We start from the raw sequence: 19,527 nt of genomic DNA, 5'->3' as shown, positions 1-19,527 counted from the left end.
GGCTTATACACATGTATGCGGTCCAGAGACCTACCTGTTAAAATGTCAATGCCATTACAATTTCACTTTTATGCCAGATATAATTCTTCAACTTCAGGCTCATTAACTCTCATACTATCCCCCAAAACCTTTCAACAATTTTGAGAGTGTATTTTATGTTAATATACAAACTAGTTCATAATTTTGTTACAGACTAGAAATCAGTATTTAATAAATGGAAAAAATAAGACTGAAAATCGTTTATTGAATAATGTAAAATTTTCAGAGGCCTCTGATCATACATACTTTTCAACTTGTGCCTATTTATTGAATAACCAACATCCTTACAGTTAATATTAAAATCTTTAAGTTGTGGGGGGTTTTTTGGAGGGGAGGTATGGGCAATTACCAGCAAACTCCGCCTCCCCCAAACTTCACCTAACCCGAAGCTCCCCGTCTCAGGCTCCCGGGGAGCCAGGGGGTGGGCTGAGGAACGCAGCCTACCTTTACCCACCTCCCTACCTAGTGCTGGCAAGTGACGGAAACGGAGACACCCGGCTCCTGGGGCTGGGCTCGGAGGACCCATCCTGCTTTCTCTCTAGCAGCCTTTCCGGAGCTCACCTTTCCTCCCCTCACACCGCCAAAGCCCTGCCTAGCCCTCCACCGCCGCCTGCACCCGCGCCCTCCTCCAGCCGGCAGCCAATCACAGTCTTCCACAGCTCCGGGTTTACAGAAGTAACGCTCCTTGGGCCCTCTGGTCCCGCCCCCTCCAGAACGGCTTCCCGCCCTTCGGGCTCCTTGTCCAATCATGAGCGCCCGAGTGCTCTTTGGTGCCCGTCCCCTCTACCCGCCCTGCCGAAGACCCGCCTTCTTCTCCTTAAGCCTGACGGAATCACCTGACTCGGAGGCGCTCCCTCGGAAGGAAGGCAAGAAGGGGCGTGTGCGTGAAGGGGAGGGGCGCGAGAAGGAAGGGGGGGATGCCGGGAGCGGGGCGGGCGTGGGGGGGTGGGGGGGTTGTCAGTCTGATCTCGCGAGAGAGGACGGAAGCCTGTGGGAGCCCGTGGCCTTTAAAGTGCCGTTCAGCCTTTTCCTCCAGGGGTGGTTTGTAAACACGGCTGTGCTGTGGGGCTCTCAGGTGACCGAAAGGATCATGAACTAGTGACCTGGAAAGGTGAGTAATGATGGGCAGAGGTCAGCAGGGCTGGAGACTGTAGGGATACGGAGAAAGAAGGCGCTAACATGGCGACGTCGCTCAGCACAGTCCCCACCCCCCGTTTCCCATCACCTCGGGTGCTCTTGATGTGCTCCTTAGCCCTTGGGGCGATTGTGGCTGTGCTGCCACCTCGGCGGCCCGCGCGGTGCGGGCTTTGGGAGCCTGACTGGCTGGGCCGGACCGTTAGGTAACCAGCGTTCGTTGTTCCGGCCCCTCCCTCTCGCGCGCTTTCCTAAGGCAGAGGAAAAAGGAATAACGGCTCCCTCTTAGACCCCTCCCTCCGAATTATCTTCACCCTACTTGGGTCAGTTCAGAGGTCCTCGGGGTTGCGCGTCGAGTCAGCCGTGTGCGCAGGGAGACCTCTCCCACCCACAGTCCTTGGGTTGGGCGGGGAGAGGGCCCACTCTGGTCTCCCCACCCAGTATTCAAGCGATTGAGGACCGTGTATTTGTGATGGTGGCGGGGAGGAGGATCGGGAGGCGCGGCTGAAAATAGAATCAGGGTCCCTGGCTGCGGTGCAGCCTGAAGGAAAGAATGGTGTGGAGAACCTAGGAGCTGGAAGTCTCGGCCTTTTCCGTCCTTTCCGCCACCCTCACAATCCCGCTACCCCCAGCTTTTTCCCGGTGGGGCGGGGCTTAGGTGTGGGTGCAGACTGATTCTGGTATTTCCCCCCCCTTTTTTTTTTTAATCTCTCTAGGTGGACAGCAGAGCTTATGTAAAGAAATAATTTGCTTTTCATCAATGCCCTAGGGACCAGGGCCGAAAGGGAGTGTGTGTACGTGTTTTCTATGTTCGCTCGTTTAACCGAACCTAGGAGGAAAAAGAGAGGAGGAGCTGGGGACTATTTTTGTGCCCATAGGTAGTATAAAATTGGCTTTTCTTAATGGAGAGTCTTAAAACTGGTGAGGCCAAGAGCAAAACTACTGTGAATATCATGGAGTAAAAGAGATTACTCCTGATGGACCTTAGGCATCAGAAATTTTAGTGAAAGAAATGTTTCTCTTAAAATTCAATACCTATTTTAAATAGTGATGTAAAGCATTTCTTTACATGTACCTTCAGGTTTTCTAATGCTTTCCTGGCTATTATTTAACTGGTACTAAGGGATTAACTAATCCCTAAATTATAATGTGAAAGTTTAAATTTCTTAGAGGTTTTGAATTATGGAGACGGTCACAATGCATGCATTTAAGATATACATTTAAAATCAGAACAAAAACTGACTTCCTTTGAGCAGACTTTTTGTCCTATTTGAAGAAACATGACCACTGGCGTTATCATTGTGAGTAACAGCCTTTCTAATCTTTAGCCATATAGCTTTGATCTCTTGAATCAAAATTATGAAGGTAAAGCTTTATTTATAAAAGCTTGTTAAAAAGTCAGACCTACAGGTTTAAGTGCCTTAAAGTACAAACACAGAAGCAGTTTTATCATGTATTAATTTTTTTTTTCCTTACTTGAGGAATCCACCGTAAAAACTTTGTTTCAAAAATGATAGGAACATCCTTGTAAAATACGTTTTTAAATATACAGATTCCCCTCTGCAGATTAAGAAAGTTCATGGATCTTTAAGGCCATCAGTAGTTGCGTAATAGTTAAGAATACTCGTCTTTGTAAAATAATTTCTAGGAATCTTCCAAATTTACCGTGATGTGTAAAAGAGTTTCTGAGAATCTTCCAAATTTACCATGATGTGTATGTTGCCTTCCTAAGACGTTTAATCTTGCTTTGAGAGAATGCTACTGCCATTAAGTTTTAAGAAATGATTTAAAATGTAATATCGTGGAAATTTAGAACTTAGATGTTATGTATTTTAGTTGTCAGTAAGGAAGGAGCTTTCAGGAACTTTTTGTATGTGTAGTGTACATAATACCTTCTATAGCTCCGGGTGCATTTCCTGAAAATCCTTTTTAAAATATTTTATCCGAATGTTTATTTCGTATTTGGGGCACTGTATTTTTATTAGTTAAATATGTAACCCAGGAATTCCTGCACTTTTTTTCTTTGGCGTTTTTTGTTTTTTAAGCTAAGATAAAAGTAAAGGCTGGGCGTGCGCGGTGGCTCATGCCTGTAATCCCAGCACTTTGTGAGGCCGTGAGGCGGATCATGAGGTGAGGAGATCGAGACCATCCTAGCTAACACGGTGAAACCCCGTCTCTACTAAAAATACCAAAAATTAGCAGGGTGTGTTGGCTCCTGTAGTCCCAGCTACTCGAGAGGCTGAGGCAGAGGTTGCAGTGAGCCGAGATGGCGCCACTGCACTCCAACTTGGGCGACACAGCGAGACTCCGGCTCAAATAAATAAATAAATAGTAGAAATGGTTGTCAGCATTTTAACAAATAATGGGGTTGGGGTGGTCTTTATTGGTATTCAGGATCTGAAAGCTCTATGAGTATGGTTGAAAAATATGCCATATATCAAACATCTATCTATAAGTAGCATGAACTCTTCAAAAAATAATGTACATTTTTTCTACCCAAATTTTTGTATTTTGGAAAACTTGGGTTTTAATGATACATACGTTCTTGTCTGGTAAATTGTTAGATCAGGTAAACAATCTCACCGATGTGTGCTTTTTCTACTAATTTTGTCTTCAGGCTCTTCCTTCCAATATGAAATATGCCTATAAGTAGGCATTTCTTTCTCTTTTTTATTCTTACTAAAATGTCGTTGGAGAATATAAAGTAGTTGAAGTCTCCCTTATGAAAACCAGATTTTCATCAGAACCTCTCGTTAAACATTCAGTGAATAACAATAATTAATATTCAACTGATTTTTATAAAAGTCAATGCATATAGCACCTGTTGGGTTATTTTGTATAATTAAAATGTACCCTAAAAAAAAATCTCACCTTAGCCAGGTGTGGTAGCTCACGCCTGTAATCCCAGCACTTCGGGAGGCTGAGGCAGGCGGATCAGCTGAGGTCAGGAGTTCAAGACCAGCCTGGCCAACATGGTGAAACCACGTTGGTAGGCCCCTGCAATCCCAGCTACTGGGGAGGCTGAGGCAGGAGAATCGCTAGAACCCAGGAACAGGAGGCTGCAGTGAGCCGATCGTGCCACTGCACTCTAGCCTGGGCAACAGAATGAGACTGCATCTCAAAACAAAACAAAAACCAAAAAACTCACTTGGTATTGTTATAATCTGGAGTTTAATTTAGTATTTCTGTGTTTATCTTATACTCACACCTGTTCCTCAAGGCTAAGAACTTGTCTAAAATGCTGCATGTTCTCTTTATGTAAGTTTTAATGTTGAAGTAGTAGGATAGTATTCACCTATTTATATTTGAAGGAAAACCCCAGAGAACATTTTATTTCCTTTGTTATGTTTCTCAAGGTTAAAAGGTTATATAGTAAGGTATAAGATAGTTTCATAGAAAATCAAGGAAATTTGTGGATCTTTAAGGCCATCAGTAATTGTATTTTATCTTATTTTATTTTTGAGACAGTTTCCCTCTATCTTTCACGCTGGAGTGTGGTGGTGCAGTCTTGGCTCACTGCAATCTCCACCTCCCAGATTCAAGTAGTTCTCCTGTCTGAGCCTCCTGAATAACTAGGATTACAGGGGTGCACCACCATTCCCTGCTAATTTTTGTATTTTTAGTAGAGATGGGGTTTCACCATGTTGGCCAGGTTGATCTCAAATTCCTGACCTCGAGTGATCCGCCCGCCTTGGCTTCTCAAAGTGTTGGGATTACAGGCGTGAGCCACCACACCAGGCCTATTTTTACACATTATTTTATAATATAAATATATTTAATGTTACATATTATATAAATATAAATAAATATGTATGCATTATATGTGTCTTTTCAATTTGTTGAGACTTTTTAACAACCTTGCTGACAACCTTGAAACTGGTGTATTCATTTTCACTTTTAAGGCATTACAGGCATGAGCCACTGCACCCGGCGTATTTTTACACATTATGTTACAGGTGTATTTAATGTTACATATTATATAATTATAAATAAATATGTATTCATTATATATATATCTTTTCAATTTATTCTTGTTGGCAACCTTGAAACTAGTGTATTCATTTTCACTTTTCTTTTTTTTTTTGAGACGGAGGTGCTATGTCACCCAGGCTGGAGTGCAGTGCCGCTCTCAGCTCATCGTAACCTCTGCCTCCCGGGTTCAAGTGATTCTCCTGCCTCAGCCTCCTGAGTAGCTGGGATTACAGGTGCCCACCACCACACCTGGCTAATTTTTGTATTTTTAGTAGAGACGGGGTTTTACCATGTTGGCCAGGCTGGTCTCGAACCTGCCTCGACCTCCCAAAGTGTTGGAATTACAGGCATGAGCCACCACACCCAGCATCATTTTCATTTTTTAAGTATGTTTATTGATTTTTTTCCTTGACATTTTGACATTGACAGTAAAGAAGAGATGTAAATAAGATGTTTTGGGGGCTTTGCCTATTCACCCCTATTTGCATTCTGTATCTTAACAAAGATAGTGGTTCTCAAGCCACTTTTTTGCCTTTCTACCCAAGGAATACAAAATACTTCCAAGAGTAGTAGTGGCTTATTACCACAGAGATTCTCAACAAGATTGGTAGGGAAAGACAGGGAGAAATAATTGTAATTGGCAAAATACCATATGGACTTTGGTTATTTTTGTAATATATAGTAATTTTATCTATAATATTGACCATAAATTTATAAATATATTCCCTAAATATTTTTTGGTTTGCTAGCAGAACCAAAACCTTTGTCATTCCAATTTTTTAGCTTTGCTCCAATGTTATAGCTTTGGTTTTTCTAATTTACTGTTTGGGCTAGTATGTTTGCTTTTATTTATTTATTTATTTATTTATTGAGACAGAGTCTCGCTTTGTTGCCCAGACTGGAGTGCAGTGGCATGATCTTGGCTCACTGCAAGCTCCGCCTCCCAGGTTCACGCCATTCTCCTGCCTCAGCCTCCCAAGTAGCTGGGACTACAGGCACCCACCACCACGCCCACTAATTTTTTTGTATTTTTAGTAGAGACGGGGTTTCACTGTGTTAGCTAGGATGGTCTCGATCTTCTGACCTCGTGATCTGCCCACCTCAGCCTCCCAAAGTGCTGGGATTACAGGCATGAGCCACTGCACCCAGCCTGCTTTTATTTATTAAACACGTGTCAGAACAGTTTTTTTATATATCAACTTGTTTTGCCATACTAACAAATAATTGTGTTCATTATTTTTGTTTTCTTCTAGTTTGTGCATATATATTGCAGTTTTTACAGAATTATATCAAATAAGTTTTATTTTACTTTTATAGCATTGTATTTTTCCATGTTGTATAACCTTTATGATATTTGATTGTTACTTGATAGTTGAAAAATAAGTATTAAATTTGTTCTAAATGCCTGACAGGAAAATAATAGTTTTCAGTTTATGCCTGTTTTGACGTTGAATTGAACATCTCAGTGCATTTATCTTTTTCTTTTATGAATTGTTTCTATAGGATACTAATCTCAAATGAATTACTAGTCAAAGGATATAAATGTTTCTACAGTTGCCAGATTTTTGCCTCCCCAAAGACTTGAGCAAGTTTACACTGTCAGCAGAGCATGAATGCGTTAGCTTTGCCATAATTTTGTGAACTTTGGAGTTATGATTAATGAAGTGTGATTACCTAAATGGGAATTATTGCTGGGAATGAGTTGTATTATTTAGCAGTTTTAAAATTAATCAGTTGGCCATATCATACTATAGTTATTTATCTACCAGTGATCTATGTGATGTGACAAATATTGTGTATTTCATATTTTCTGACATTTTACTGTGTTTGTTTCTCTTAAAGTTTACCAAAACTTTTGACAGCCTGGTAACAATAATTCTTAGATTTCATGCAGTTTTATGTGGTTTGTACACTGAATATTTTAATGCTAGTTTAAGAGTTAATTTTTGGGCTGGGCATGGTGGCTCACGCCTGTAATCCCAGCATTTTGGGAGGCCTAGGCGGGTGGATCACCTGAGGTCAGGAGTTCGAGACCAGCCTGGCCAACCTGAGAAAACACCATCTCTACTAAAAATGCAAAAATAGCTGGGCGTGATGGCGGGCGCCTGTTATCTCAGCTACTCGGGAGACTGAGGCAGGAGAATTGCTTGAAACTGGGAGGCAGAGGTTGCAGTGAGCCAAGATCACGCCAGTGCACTCTAGCCTGGGCAACAGAGCGAGACTGTATCTCAAAAAAAAAAAAAAAAAAGGGTTACTTTCTGAACTATACATTTCATAGTTCTGTCTTATGAATGTGTCATTATGATTTATTAAGATTTATAATGACAAATTCATTTCCATGTAGGAAACACTTGGAATAAAGAAAGTGTATATGAGTATATGATAGCCAAATTGACTGAGTTTTGTCTGTGGCACATAGTAAGTACGTAATCAATATTTTAGGATAGTTATTAAAAGCCAGATTGTCAGGGGTCTACCACTTACTGTGTTATCTTGGGTAAATTATATAACCTCTCTGCCTCAGTTTCCTTCTCTTTAAGGAGAATAATTTAACTCATAGTCTTGCTGTGAGCATTCATGTAATATATATACAATACTTAATATAGTGTCAAGAACTTAATGAGTACTCAGTATATGTTGTGGGAATTATTATTGACGTTCATTCAGAAATAATCTAGCCTAGCCCTCCAGGCATGCTTGTGCTGTAGCTTGAAAGCAGTACAGCAACCATCTACTTGGTAGCTTTGGCAACAAAGTTGTTTTTCCCTAAGAATTTATAATTTGTGGAGGAACATACCACCTTAGAATTTTCATAAATTCCTTTGAGAGAATGTCTCATATTTTTTTGTTCCATATGTGCCCCTTCTCAGACGTTTTCTGTATCAAATTCCTGCAGTATAGCATATCCTTATTTTAAGATGATAAAATTATGATACTGTGATTTTCATAAAATCCAATTATCTTTGTATTTTTGAGACAAAGTCTTACTCTGTCATGCAGGTTGGAGTGCAGTGATGCGACTAAGTCTCACTGCAGCTTCCAGCTCTGGGGCTCGAGAGATCTTCCCACCTCAGCCTCCCAAATAGCTGGACCACACTCGCATGTCACCACACTCAGCTAGTTTTTAAATTTTTGTAGAGATGGGGTCTTGCCGTTGCCCAGGCTGGTCTCAAACTCCCAGGCCCAAGCGATCCTCCCACCTCAGTATCACAAAGTGCTGGGATTACAGGCTGCTCCCCACCCCAACTATTCTTTTCTTCTACTCCACCAATCCCATTATAAACATTCTAGGGAAACCTTTCATTTCTCCTTCCCCATAGTGGAATTGAGATTATGATTAAAATACCACAATTCTAAAGTTGTTTTGAAGTCCCTGCTAATTATACAATTATAACTACACTATCAATTTTTGGCCACAAAGTTGAGAATCAGTGAAATCTTTTATCATTTGTAAGGTAGGTTTTAATGATTGTTGATATATGGATGTTGGGTCGAGGGTTTTTTTTTGTAGTAATACACTTCACTTACTTGAATTTTGACATATTTTGAAAACGGAAGAAAGAGGTGAGCTTATCATTGTTTTAATGGGCATAGTACATAATCCATAGTCTTACTTTATTTCATTTTTAGAGACAGGGTCTCTATCACCCAGGCTGGAGTGTGGTGGTGCAGTCATAGTTCACTGCTGCCTCAAACACCTGGGCTTCAGCGATCCTCCCACCTCAGCCTCCCGAGTAGCTGGGACTACAGGCATGTGCTACTATACCCAACTAATTTTTTAATTTTTTGTAGAGGTGGAGTCTCACTATGTTACCCAGGTTGGTCTTGAATTCTTGGCCTCAAGTAATCCTCCCTTCTCAGCTTCACAAAGCACTGGGGTTACAGGCGTGAGCCACCACACCAAGCCTGTAGTGTATTTTATTTGTGCCCTCTTCATAATGAGAAATTTTTATTGATGTATTTTTAATAATGGTGATTATGAATTACTGTAATTCTTGGAGAGCTGTGAATTTCTATTTCTATTTTCTTTTTGCTTTTACAAAAAATAAGCTTCTCAGGAGAAAAAAAGCAATGAAAGGTATTTTATCACCTGCCTTGGGCAAAAATAATGCTATGGACCTTAGACCACATAATTCTGTTACCAAACCTAAAGTGATGTTATTAGCACAACTTGTGGTACCATTGTTTATATTCATAATTATTACTCTGTAAATTTTTTGTATTTATGTATTTGTTATTCTGTTGTAATTTTAAACTATAAAACTACCTTCTTTACATTGCCTAGGAATAAGCAAGACTCACTTTAAAAATGTTTAATTTAAAAATTGGACTACTGATATTTTAATTGAATATTTTTGAGATATTGAACTGATTTCACTATTCATATACTCATAATACAGTCTGGAGAAGTTTGTGATACTTTTTACGTGTACCATCAACTTTGAGAAATTTCATCAAAATTTTAGTATACTCCTGGGAATTGTGTGAAGGACATCTCTCATGTCTGCTGTGAGTGGGGGAAAAAATACTGCTGCTTTCCTTGTTAACATTGGGCTTAATATTTTTCTCTCAGCTGATGAATTTGAGTTCCCTAAATTGATGAACTAAACATTATATATCAAATAAACTTACAGATAGCATCAAAATCGTGGGTTAAAGATTAATATAAAACTTTTTTTTTTTTTTTTTTTTTTTTGAGACAGAGTCTTGCTCTGTCGCGCAGGCTGGAGTGCAGTGGTAGGATCTCAGCTCACTGCACCCTCCACCTCCCAGGCTCAAGCAGTTCTCGTGCCTCAGCCTTTTGAGCAGCTGGGACTATAGGCGCCGCCACCACGCCCAGCTGATTTTTTTGTATTTTTGGTAGAGACAGGGTTTCTCCATGATGACCAGGCTGGTCTTGAACTCCTGACCTCAAGCAGTCTGCCTACCTTGGCCTCCCAAAGTGCTGGGATTACAGGGTTGAGCTATCATGCCCGGCCAAAACTCTTATGTCTAAAAGTCAAACTGAATATGTAGTTCAGTTTCTGGCCTTAAAAATAAAGAAGATAGTAAGATTAGATATTTATTAGGCATTAGGAAAATGTACATTTAAAGTCAAAGTAAAATGCAGTAAAATTTATGAACTTAATAAATACTATTTTAGTGTTATGCACTATTCTATGTATTTTACATGTTATTTTTATACATTTTGATAGCCCTGAAATGTATATTGTTTTTTACTGTAGAGGATCATAGTGTAATCATACAATTTAAAATTTTCCTGGCCAGGGGCAGTGGCTCACACCTATAATCCCAGCACTTTGGGAAGCTAATACAGGAGGATCATTGCCTTGATTAATGGAGGCTTTAAGGTACTCTTATTTTAAATTATCCATTTAAAATATCCACTTGGGTTCCTGTAGAGATGACCTCAGTTTCCAGTGTTCCCCCCAGACGTTTGCTTCTTGCCATAGGATCAGGAAGCTTTAAGGCACTCTTATTTTAAATTATCCGTTTAAAATATCCATTTTAAGTTATCCATTTTAAAATTATCCATGGATAATTTAAAATAAGAGTTTGAGCTCAAGGAATTCAAGACCAGCCTGGGCAACATCGTGAGACCGGTCACTCCAAAAAAAATTTAGCTGGGCGTGGCGGCATGTGTACCTGTGGTTCCGCCTACTCAGGAGGTTGAGGTGGGAGGATCACTTGAGCCCAGGAGATCAAGATTGCAGTGAGCCATGGTTGGGCCACTACACTTACAGAGCAAGACCCTGTCTCAAAAAAAAAAAAAAAAATCCTGAATTCAAAATACTTTAGTCTTGAGAGGCAAATGAAGTCCTACTAGGTCGTGGCTGCAGGTTTTCAAACTCCTTGATTTAGGTTTGTTATTATGACCACTTTGCTATTCCCAAGGTGATCTCTAGGATCATTTCAAGAATGTATGAAGATAGTCATGAATGTACTGAGTGTTCGTATCCTGCTTCAGTTCACCTTGGCTGTGCCTACATGATGACAAATGTTGGTGTTTTTTTTTTGAGACAGAGTCTCACTCTGTCACCCAGCCTGGAGTTCAGTAGCGCGATCTCGGCTCACTGCAACCTCTGCCTCCCGGGTTCAAGCAGTTCTCTGCCTCAGCCTTCTGAGTAGCTGGGATTACAGGTGCCTGCCACCACGCTTAGCTAATTTTTGTATTTTTAGTAGAGAAAGGGTTTCACCATCTTGGCCAGGCTGGTCTTAAACTCCTGATCTCGTGATCCACCCACCTTGGCCTCCCAAAGTGCTGGGATTACAGGCATGAGCCACCGTGCCCAGCCCATGATAACAGATGTTTGACAGGGAATAAAGTCATGTCTAGTGTCATTGTGCTAGCGTGCCCCTTCAGTGTTTGCCCCAAATCTTCCCTTTATTTTTTTATGTTTGTGGGAAGGGGCCACATCAGCAGCAATCATCAACCAATCAGTAAGATCATCACTAAGATCTGCTTAGTGGTGAACATATTGGCTGTTTAATTGGTAAGAGTCGCTGGCCTGACCACACCACAGCATGGCCACTTGGGTTCCTGTAGAGATGGCCTCAGTTTCCAATGTTCCTCCCAGATGTTTGCTTCTTGCCCAGTCGAGAGGGGATCTCAAGACTCCTGATTGGTTGTTGTGAGCTCTCACCCTGCCTGGCTGTGTAGATAGACTGCATAGATACATGAAGTGGGAATGGGGGCCAAGGGCCTATTACTGCTGTTCGGAAATACTTGCCTCTTATAGATCCGGCCTTATTGTTTTTCTGACATCCTAGTAATAGCAGATCCTGCACAAAGTGGATATCAGAGTTAATACTGTGAGGAGACAAAATAATGAGAATAGTTTTACCAAAGACAATGAAATATCGCATGTCTGCATTTTGCCATTGATTTCAGTGCATCTTTAGAAAACTGAATTTAACGAAAACCCAGGACATTGCTGAAAATTGTATGCCCTTTAGAAACTTTGTGTGAATTTTTATACAAACGCTATTTTATGAGTTATATAAAATGTTACAAAAATAGAAAAAAAATACCCTGTGTCTATAAGGTGGTGCTACTGTTGAAGTCCTGGGGCACAAGTCCATCTTCCTGGTACCTTGCAACTCTTCTTACTGTATTTATTTTCTGTTTCTGACTCATACATTACCACCTACTTAACATCTTAAAACAATAAAGATTTATTGTCTCACAGTTTTTGTAGGCCAGAAGTCCAGGCGGGCCCAACTGAGTCCTCAGCTTAGGGTCTTACAAAGCCAAGATCAGTGCGTTGGCAGAGCTGCATTCCTTTTTGGAGTCTCTAGGGAAGAATCCACTTCCAAGTTAATTCAGGTGGTTGGCTGAATTCAGTAGGTCTTTCCTTTCTTTTTGTTCCTCTTTCCTTACTGGCTATGAGCCAAGGGCTGGTCTTTTCTCCCAGGAGCTGAAGTGCTTTCCATGTGGCCCCCTCCAGTAATGGCAGGTCAAATCCCTCTCATGCTTCTAACCTGTCTGACTTCTTTTTCTGATTGAATCTCTGACTTCAGATGGAGAAAGTTCTCTGCTCTTGAGGTCTCTTGATTAGATTCCTGGATAACCCAGAAATCTATTTTAGTTTTAGATCTGTAGTCCTTTTTTTTGTTTGTTTTTTTGTTTTTTGTTTTTTGTTTTTGAGACAGTCTTGCTCTGTCACCCAGGCTGGAGTGTAATGGTGCAATCTCGGCTCACTGCAACCTCCGCTTCCCAGGTTAAAGCGATTTTCCTGCCTCAGCCTCCCAAGTAGCTGGGATTACAGGCGCCCGCCACCACACCTGGCTAATTTTTGTATTTTTAGTAGAGACGGGGTTTCACCATGTTGGCCAGGCTGGTCTCGAACTCCTGACCTCAGGTGATCCTCCTGCCTCGGCCTCCCAAAGTGCTGGGATTACAGGTGTGAGCCACCACGCCCAGCAAAGATCTGTGTAGTCTTTTTACATCTGCAGTGTTCCTTTTGTGGTGGAAGGTAACCTATTAACAGGTTCCAGGGATTAGGGTATGGACATCTTTGGAGGGCCATTCTGCCTAATACACTCATATACTCCCGAAAAGAAACTTGATAAATTCTGTACCCTTGCACATTTTAAAGTTGATTCCTATGATTTTTCATCATAGATTGAAATTGTTGAAAAAAAATAATTTCTGTTTTTTCCAGATACACCACTTTTATAAGTACCTAAATATCATAGTGATTTGATGCTGTCATTGGTTTTAAAAAAACAAACTTGAATTAATTCATTTTACAGTTGGAAATTTTCAGCGTCCCTTTTTCTTATTAAACTTCATTTTCTTTCGACTTCTCCAACATAATTTTATTTGAATCCAATGTATTTTAATGTTTTAAAATACTTTATTAATGACTCTATCATACTTGTTTGTAGCAAATATACATTTAATTTTTCAAAATTTTTTACTGATTTCTTCATTCTTGCGGAACTCCCTCTCTGGACAATGCATTTTTGTATGGTATTTCCACAGTGGAAGAGGTAATCATTAAATGAAAATTGTTATTCTGTCATCACACTGTACAATAAAGTATATCTGAATTCCTAAACACAAGACAGAACACCAATTCTTAAAGCCATGCTTTGCCTTTAATAGAAATATTTGTAAGACAGGGAAAGCCAGAAGCTTGAGGGTTAATGGTGCCTTGATTAATGGAGGTTTTAAGGCACTCTTATTTTAAATTATCCATTTGTTTTGTTCCATGGAAGCTTCTACAACCTAGGGCAACTCATTCTAATAAGATTTGGGATGGGGATAGGTATGGATTTCTTGTGAAAAGTGGGAGAATGAGGACTCTGGGAAAGTAGGCAGATCATCTTTGGGAAAGCAAACAAAGGGAAGATGAAGATACAGAAGTTGATTTTCTTAAAACTTGTCTTGCTCAAGTATCCCTTGGAAAGCCTTAGTGTGTACCTTTAGTAATACATACCCCACTTTGTCTGTATGCCATACTGCCTCCTTGAAAGACTGTCCACCTCCTGCCTACCTCCTGTCCTCCCACAGGGACAGAAGCTAACTTCTCTCCACCACCCAGGATTGCCCTTGCATCTGTTACACACTTTTGAGTCCATGCCCAAGAGAGGATTAATTCCTTTCTCATACTAATGCCTACCTTTTGGGCCCTGTTTCTTGTCACAGTATTTGGCTCTTACCAGGAAATTTGCCATTAGCAGTGTTTGCACATTTCAGCAGAGATTCTACCCACAGGTTAGTGATATCCAAATATAGCCATTTGCTGCATAACAATATTTTGAGTCAGCAGACCACATATAAGATGTGGTAGCCATCATGATATAGTATAACACATTACTCACATTTGTAGTGATGTTGGTGTAAACAAACCTACTGTGCTACCAGTTGTATAAAAGTATAGCATTTGTCTTTCATTAAGACAAGGAAAAAATAGCACAATTACGTACAATATATAATATTTGATAAACATGTTACTGGTTTATGTATTTAAATATACTTTTTAATCATTATTTTGGAGTGTACTTTTACTTTTTTTTAAAAAAAATGTTTATTTTAAAACAGCCTCAGGCAGGTCCTTCAGGAGGTATTCCTCAAGAAGGCATTGTTATCATAGGTGATCACAGCTCCATATTTGTTATTGCCCCTGAAGACCTTCTAGTGGGACGAGATGTGGAGGTGGAAGACAGTGACACTGATGAGCCTCACCCTGTGTAGGCCTAGGCTAATGTGTGTATCTGTGTGTTAGTTCTTAACAAAATAATTTTAAAGTAAAAAATATATATATATATATATATATTTTATTTATTTTTTCTTTTTGAGATGGAGTTTCGCTCTTCTTGCCAAGGCTGGAGTGCAGTGGTGCAATCTCGGCTCACTGCAACTGCCGCCTCCCAGGTTCAAGCGATTCTCCTGCCTCAGCCTTCTGAGTAGCTGGGATTACAGATGTGTGCCACCACGCCGGCTAATTTTGTATTTTTAGTAGAGATGAGGTCCATGTTGGTCAGGCTGGTCTTGAACTCCTGACCTCAGGTGATCCGCCCGCCTCGGCTTCCCAAAGTGCTGGGATTACAGGCATGAGCCACCATGCCCGGCCTAAAAATTTTTAAGATAGAAAAAAGCTTATTAGAATAAGGATGAAAATATTTTTATATAGCTGAACAGTGTGTTTGTGGTGGTGGTTTTTTTTTTTTTTTTTTTTTTTTTTTGAGGCAGAGTCTCGTTCTGTCGCCCAGGCTGGAGTGCAATGGTGTGATCTCGACTCACTGCAACCTCTGCCTCCTGGGTTCAAGCGATTCTCCTCTGCCTCAGCCTCCCGAGTAGCTGGGACTACAGGTGTCCACCACCATGCCCGGCTAATTTTTTGTATTTTTAGTAGAGACGGGGGTTTCACCATATTGGCCAGGCTGGTCTCGAACTCCTGACCTTGTGATCCACCCTCCTAGGCCTCCTAAAGTGCTGGGATTACGGGTGTGAGGGTGTGAGCCACAGCACCCGGCCTAAAATCTTTTATACTGTATTTTTACTGTACTCTTTCTGTGTTTACATAGGCAAATACCATTTTGTTACAAATGGTAACAGTATTCAGTACAGTAACATCCTGTACAAGTTTGTAGCCTAGGAGCAATAGGCTATATCATCAAGGTTTGTGTGAGTAGAGTCTGAAGTTTGCACAATGATGTTTTGGCCTAACTTCACATTTCTTAGAATGTATCCCTGTTGTTAAGTGATGCATGATTATGTAAGAAAGATGTCTACAATAAGTCAGGTAGTGGGGGCAAAGCAGAGGCTCCTTACATCTGTGCCTTTCAAGTTACAAAAAAAGGATGTTATTTTTAATGTTGTTCAAAGTCTGGGTGATTATCTTAACATTGCATGTGTTAAGACATAAGCTATACAGGCCAGTTACAACTGGCTATCTTATTTCCTTTTGCTTGAAATGACAATACCAGTTTGTCTTCCAGTTTTTTAGGGTATTGTATTTAATGGCAAAAACCGCAATTACTTTTGTACCTGATCTTTTCTGAGTAACTGCTGAAATAAGAACCCAAATATCTCTATACAAATAGGAAAACCTGAAGCCATACTTTAAAAATAAACATTTCTCTGAAAGAAATAATTTGCAGAAATTTATCTCTACCAAGAAGATGTGGTCCTTTACATTATCTCACAGAGCCATTTGTCCTTTGAATTGCTGCTCCATTTTTGTAGTCCCTATTTTACATTTGTATGGCTGAATATACTATTTGGGTCCTTTTTCCCTTAAGGAACAGCCTGTATATAAAACATAATTTTGTTGCCAGCTTTGAAATGAGTTTCTAATGAGTTTCTAGTTTCTGATACAACAGTGTTTTAAACATATTAAACATTTAAACATGTTTCAAGCAATCTTGGAAGTGTCAGGAAATTCAAAGGTAAGTGCAACCCTTCTTTCCCAACATTCTGCACAATAGGAAATCTCCCAATACCTATATGACCTGGTAGTGGAAGCTCAGCACTGAGACAACGTAGAGAAAAGTGTCTTTCTCTTTGAATATTGTGCCTTTTCTTAATGCGGTTGGTAACTGAGCTTTCTGCCAGGTTCTTACTCATTCTCACCTTGACCACACCATTATTTACATAATGATTCTGAGCAGTCATTTCTGAGTTTTGTAGACTGAGTATGTGAGTTTACCTTTTCAAACTACAACAATTTAGGTTGTTTCTTTGCTCTTATGTTGTCATTCTGGTCTTCGTATTTTCCCTTTCTTTTGTCACCTATAGATTAGCCTTACATATTAAAGAAGTCCTTATGAATTTTAGTCTTGGCTCCTGACAGGACCTTCTGCTTTCGAAAACTCTCTTTAGTAGATTGCCAAGCCATCTCCATGAGGTATCCGGACATCTTACATTTTAGAATGAAATAAGTGTGAGGACAGAAACAACTAATTGTCTGCCAATATTTCTTCTATTCTTTTTTCTTATTGGTAGATACTCCAATTGTTAAGCATATGGTGAAATAAAGGACATATTTCCTAGCCCCCCGATAGCTATGGTCATATGACTAAGTTCTAAATCATGAAATGTAAATAAAAGTTGCCTGTGAGATTTCTGAAAAATTTCCTTAAAGGGAGGCTATTGCTTATCTCCTTTTTCTCATCTTGCTTTCTGATCAGCAGATGTGATGGCTAGAACTTACTTGAACAGTTATTTTTAAAACCATGAAGGAGAAGCCACATGTTGAGGATGGCAGACCAACAAAATATAAGGACCCTTGGTTCCAGACGATCATGGTTCTGGGTTGCCTATGTTTTTTTGTGAAAGAAGTAAACTTCTGAATCATTTAAGCCATTGTTATTTTGAGTGTTCTGTCATTCCATTGTTATTTTGAGTTTTCTGTCATTAACAGCTGAACCTAATCCTAACTGATACACATATATTTAAAAATCAAGCTTTTTCCAAATAAGCACATAGACTGGGTCCCATGGGTTTTATTGTGCAGCAATGACATAAGAAAAACTGTTAATCTCCACTCTAAAAATTTTGATACTCAAATTCAGCACTGATATTTCACCAGTTATCTATGACTCCTCCTCTTTCATTTTTCTACTTTCACCAAGGTTTCATTGCCCTACTTCCATCCTTGAAATTGTTAATACCTCTAATAGGTGGTAATATGCCAGGAGTTATGGGAGGCTACAGGATAAACATCTTCCTGGGGCATTGACAATTTGGAGGGCGAACCTTAAGTTTTATATTGAAAAACATGGAATGGGAGGCAAAATTTACATACATTTTTGAAATATTAAGAAAACATTTTTAAAATTTCTATGGAATTGAAATACAAGAGCCTATTAATTTAGATCCCACGTGGTAATAAGTTCACTCTTTTCTGCCTCTCTTTTTCCTTAAGGATACTAGATGGAAACTTGAGAAAGGACTGCTTACTTGATAAGAGCTAAGGTATTCCTGGAAGCAGAGTAAATAAAGCTCATGGCCCACCAGCTAGAAAGGTAAGAGATTTTAAGCTTTTAACATAAAAGTATTCTTTTCATTTTGTGATTATCTTTCAAATACTACTGAATTTAGTAGATGTTCCAGACAGTTGTCTTCAGAATGCTAATGTCCTACCATATTGATAGTGTTTACTAAAAAAAGATTCTGAGATTCAGCAAATTTGGAAATGTCTTTTGGAGACAGAATGAATGTCAGCATATAAAAGCACAATGAGGACTTAGGTTGAATATTTAGTTTTGTTTAACATAGAGTTTCCTAAATTTATCTGACTAGGGACCCCTCTTCAGCAAAGGGTTCCGATATAAAGGTCTCAATTCTTCTAAGAATAATAATAGAAATTAATCTGAGGTATTTTCTGTCTTTCAAAAATATTTTGGGCAAAAAGTTTACCCACTCGAAGGCTGTACAAGCTAACGAAAATGTCAAATTTATTTGCTTTCTAATTGAATGATATCAACTAAGTTTATTACCACAGTTGTGTCTCATGCTGATCAGAAACGTTAATTGGAAGTTATACAGTCCCTCATACATACCTTTATTGAATAGTATGTGCCAGCCACAGAATGGTGATATTAGAGTATAAAGTAAAAATTTTTTTTTTTTTAATCTCAAGCCATTTACAGTTTGGGGATGTAGCTTCTAAATATGGAAGGAAAATACCAATTTAATAAATGTAGTCTGGCGTACAAAATCTTTCAAAACATAGTGATAGACTTTGTTAGATATATCAAAATACACAAGCAGACTGGCTTTTTTGTCACACCTGGATCTGGAGGTTCACATCAAAAGAGGAACTATTCATAAAAGTATAGTTATTCTAATTTTGACAAAAATTCGGAAAATAATTTAAATCTGTCAATACATTTATATATTTGAAAAGCAAAAAATTTTAAAGCAAGTGTAAAGGAGAATGGGTGATAACACTTGATAATTTTTTCTTACTCTCTGATACCTGCATTAAATAATTTTAAGCTGCTTGACTAACTTAAATGATCAAGTTTACTAGAAGCAGTCATCATAAAATACGAGCTCCATGAGGTCAGGAACTGTGTCTGTGTCATCGTACACTGAAGTCTAGCACATTCCTACCCTATTGCATGTGCTCAATAATGTTTATTGACTGAATGATGGGGTAAATGAGAGATCCAAATTTGAGGGTAGGGGAGTAGTAGATGGAAGAAGCTCGGAAGTTAGTGGTGTTGACTAAGAAAGGGATGGATGAATGGGAAATGGATGATGTAAGGGAGGAAATTGATTAAAAGCCTACATAGCTAGAGCCAGAGATTAAGGGGAAGCCTAAGACTGGTTAGGAGGTAGTGGTCAGTCCATGCAAGGGCCTAGAAACAATGTTAAGCATTTGAGACTATCCTGTGAGCTATTTTTTTTTTTTCATAACTGAT

At 39.5% G+C, this 19,527-nt stretch overlaps 1 protein-coding gene across 6 annotated transcripts in view; it reads left to right on the top strand.

Annotated features, from left to right (window-relative positions):
- The first annotated feature begins 230 nt into the window (after nucleotides 1-230).
- The window catches only part of ATF2 (activating transcription factor 2), a 93,673-nt gene continuing 74,376 nt past the window's right edge, over nucleotides 231-19,527 (top strand). For 2 of the 6 annotated variants that reach the window (XR_010135887.1, XM_054549525.1), the window contains exons 1-2: nucleotides 231-905; nucleotides 18,024-18,123. The gene's annotated coding sequence lies outside the window, so the exon portion shown is untranslated. Of the gene's footprint in view, nucleotides 906-949; nucleotides 1,151-1,172; nucleotides 1,380-18,023; nucleotides 18,124-19,527 lie in introns of those variants that run through there. The other 4 variants (XR_008522860.1, XM_063712621.1, XM_009237850.3 and 1 more) reach the window with 3 other exon arrangements.

The sequence above is a fragment of the Pongo abelii genome, chromosome 11 (genome assembly GCF_028885655.2).
Source record: "Pongo abelii isolate AG06213 chromosome 11, NHGRI_mPonAbe1-v2.0_pri, whole genome shotgun sequence".
Taxonomy (NCBI): domain Eukaryota; kingdom Metazoa; phylum Chordata; class Mammalia; order Primates; family Hominidae; genus Pongo; species Pongo abelii.
This window is presented reverse-complemented; position numbering and strand designations above follow the sequence as displayed.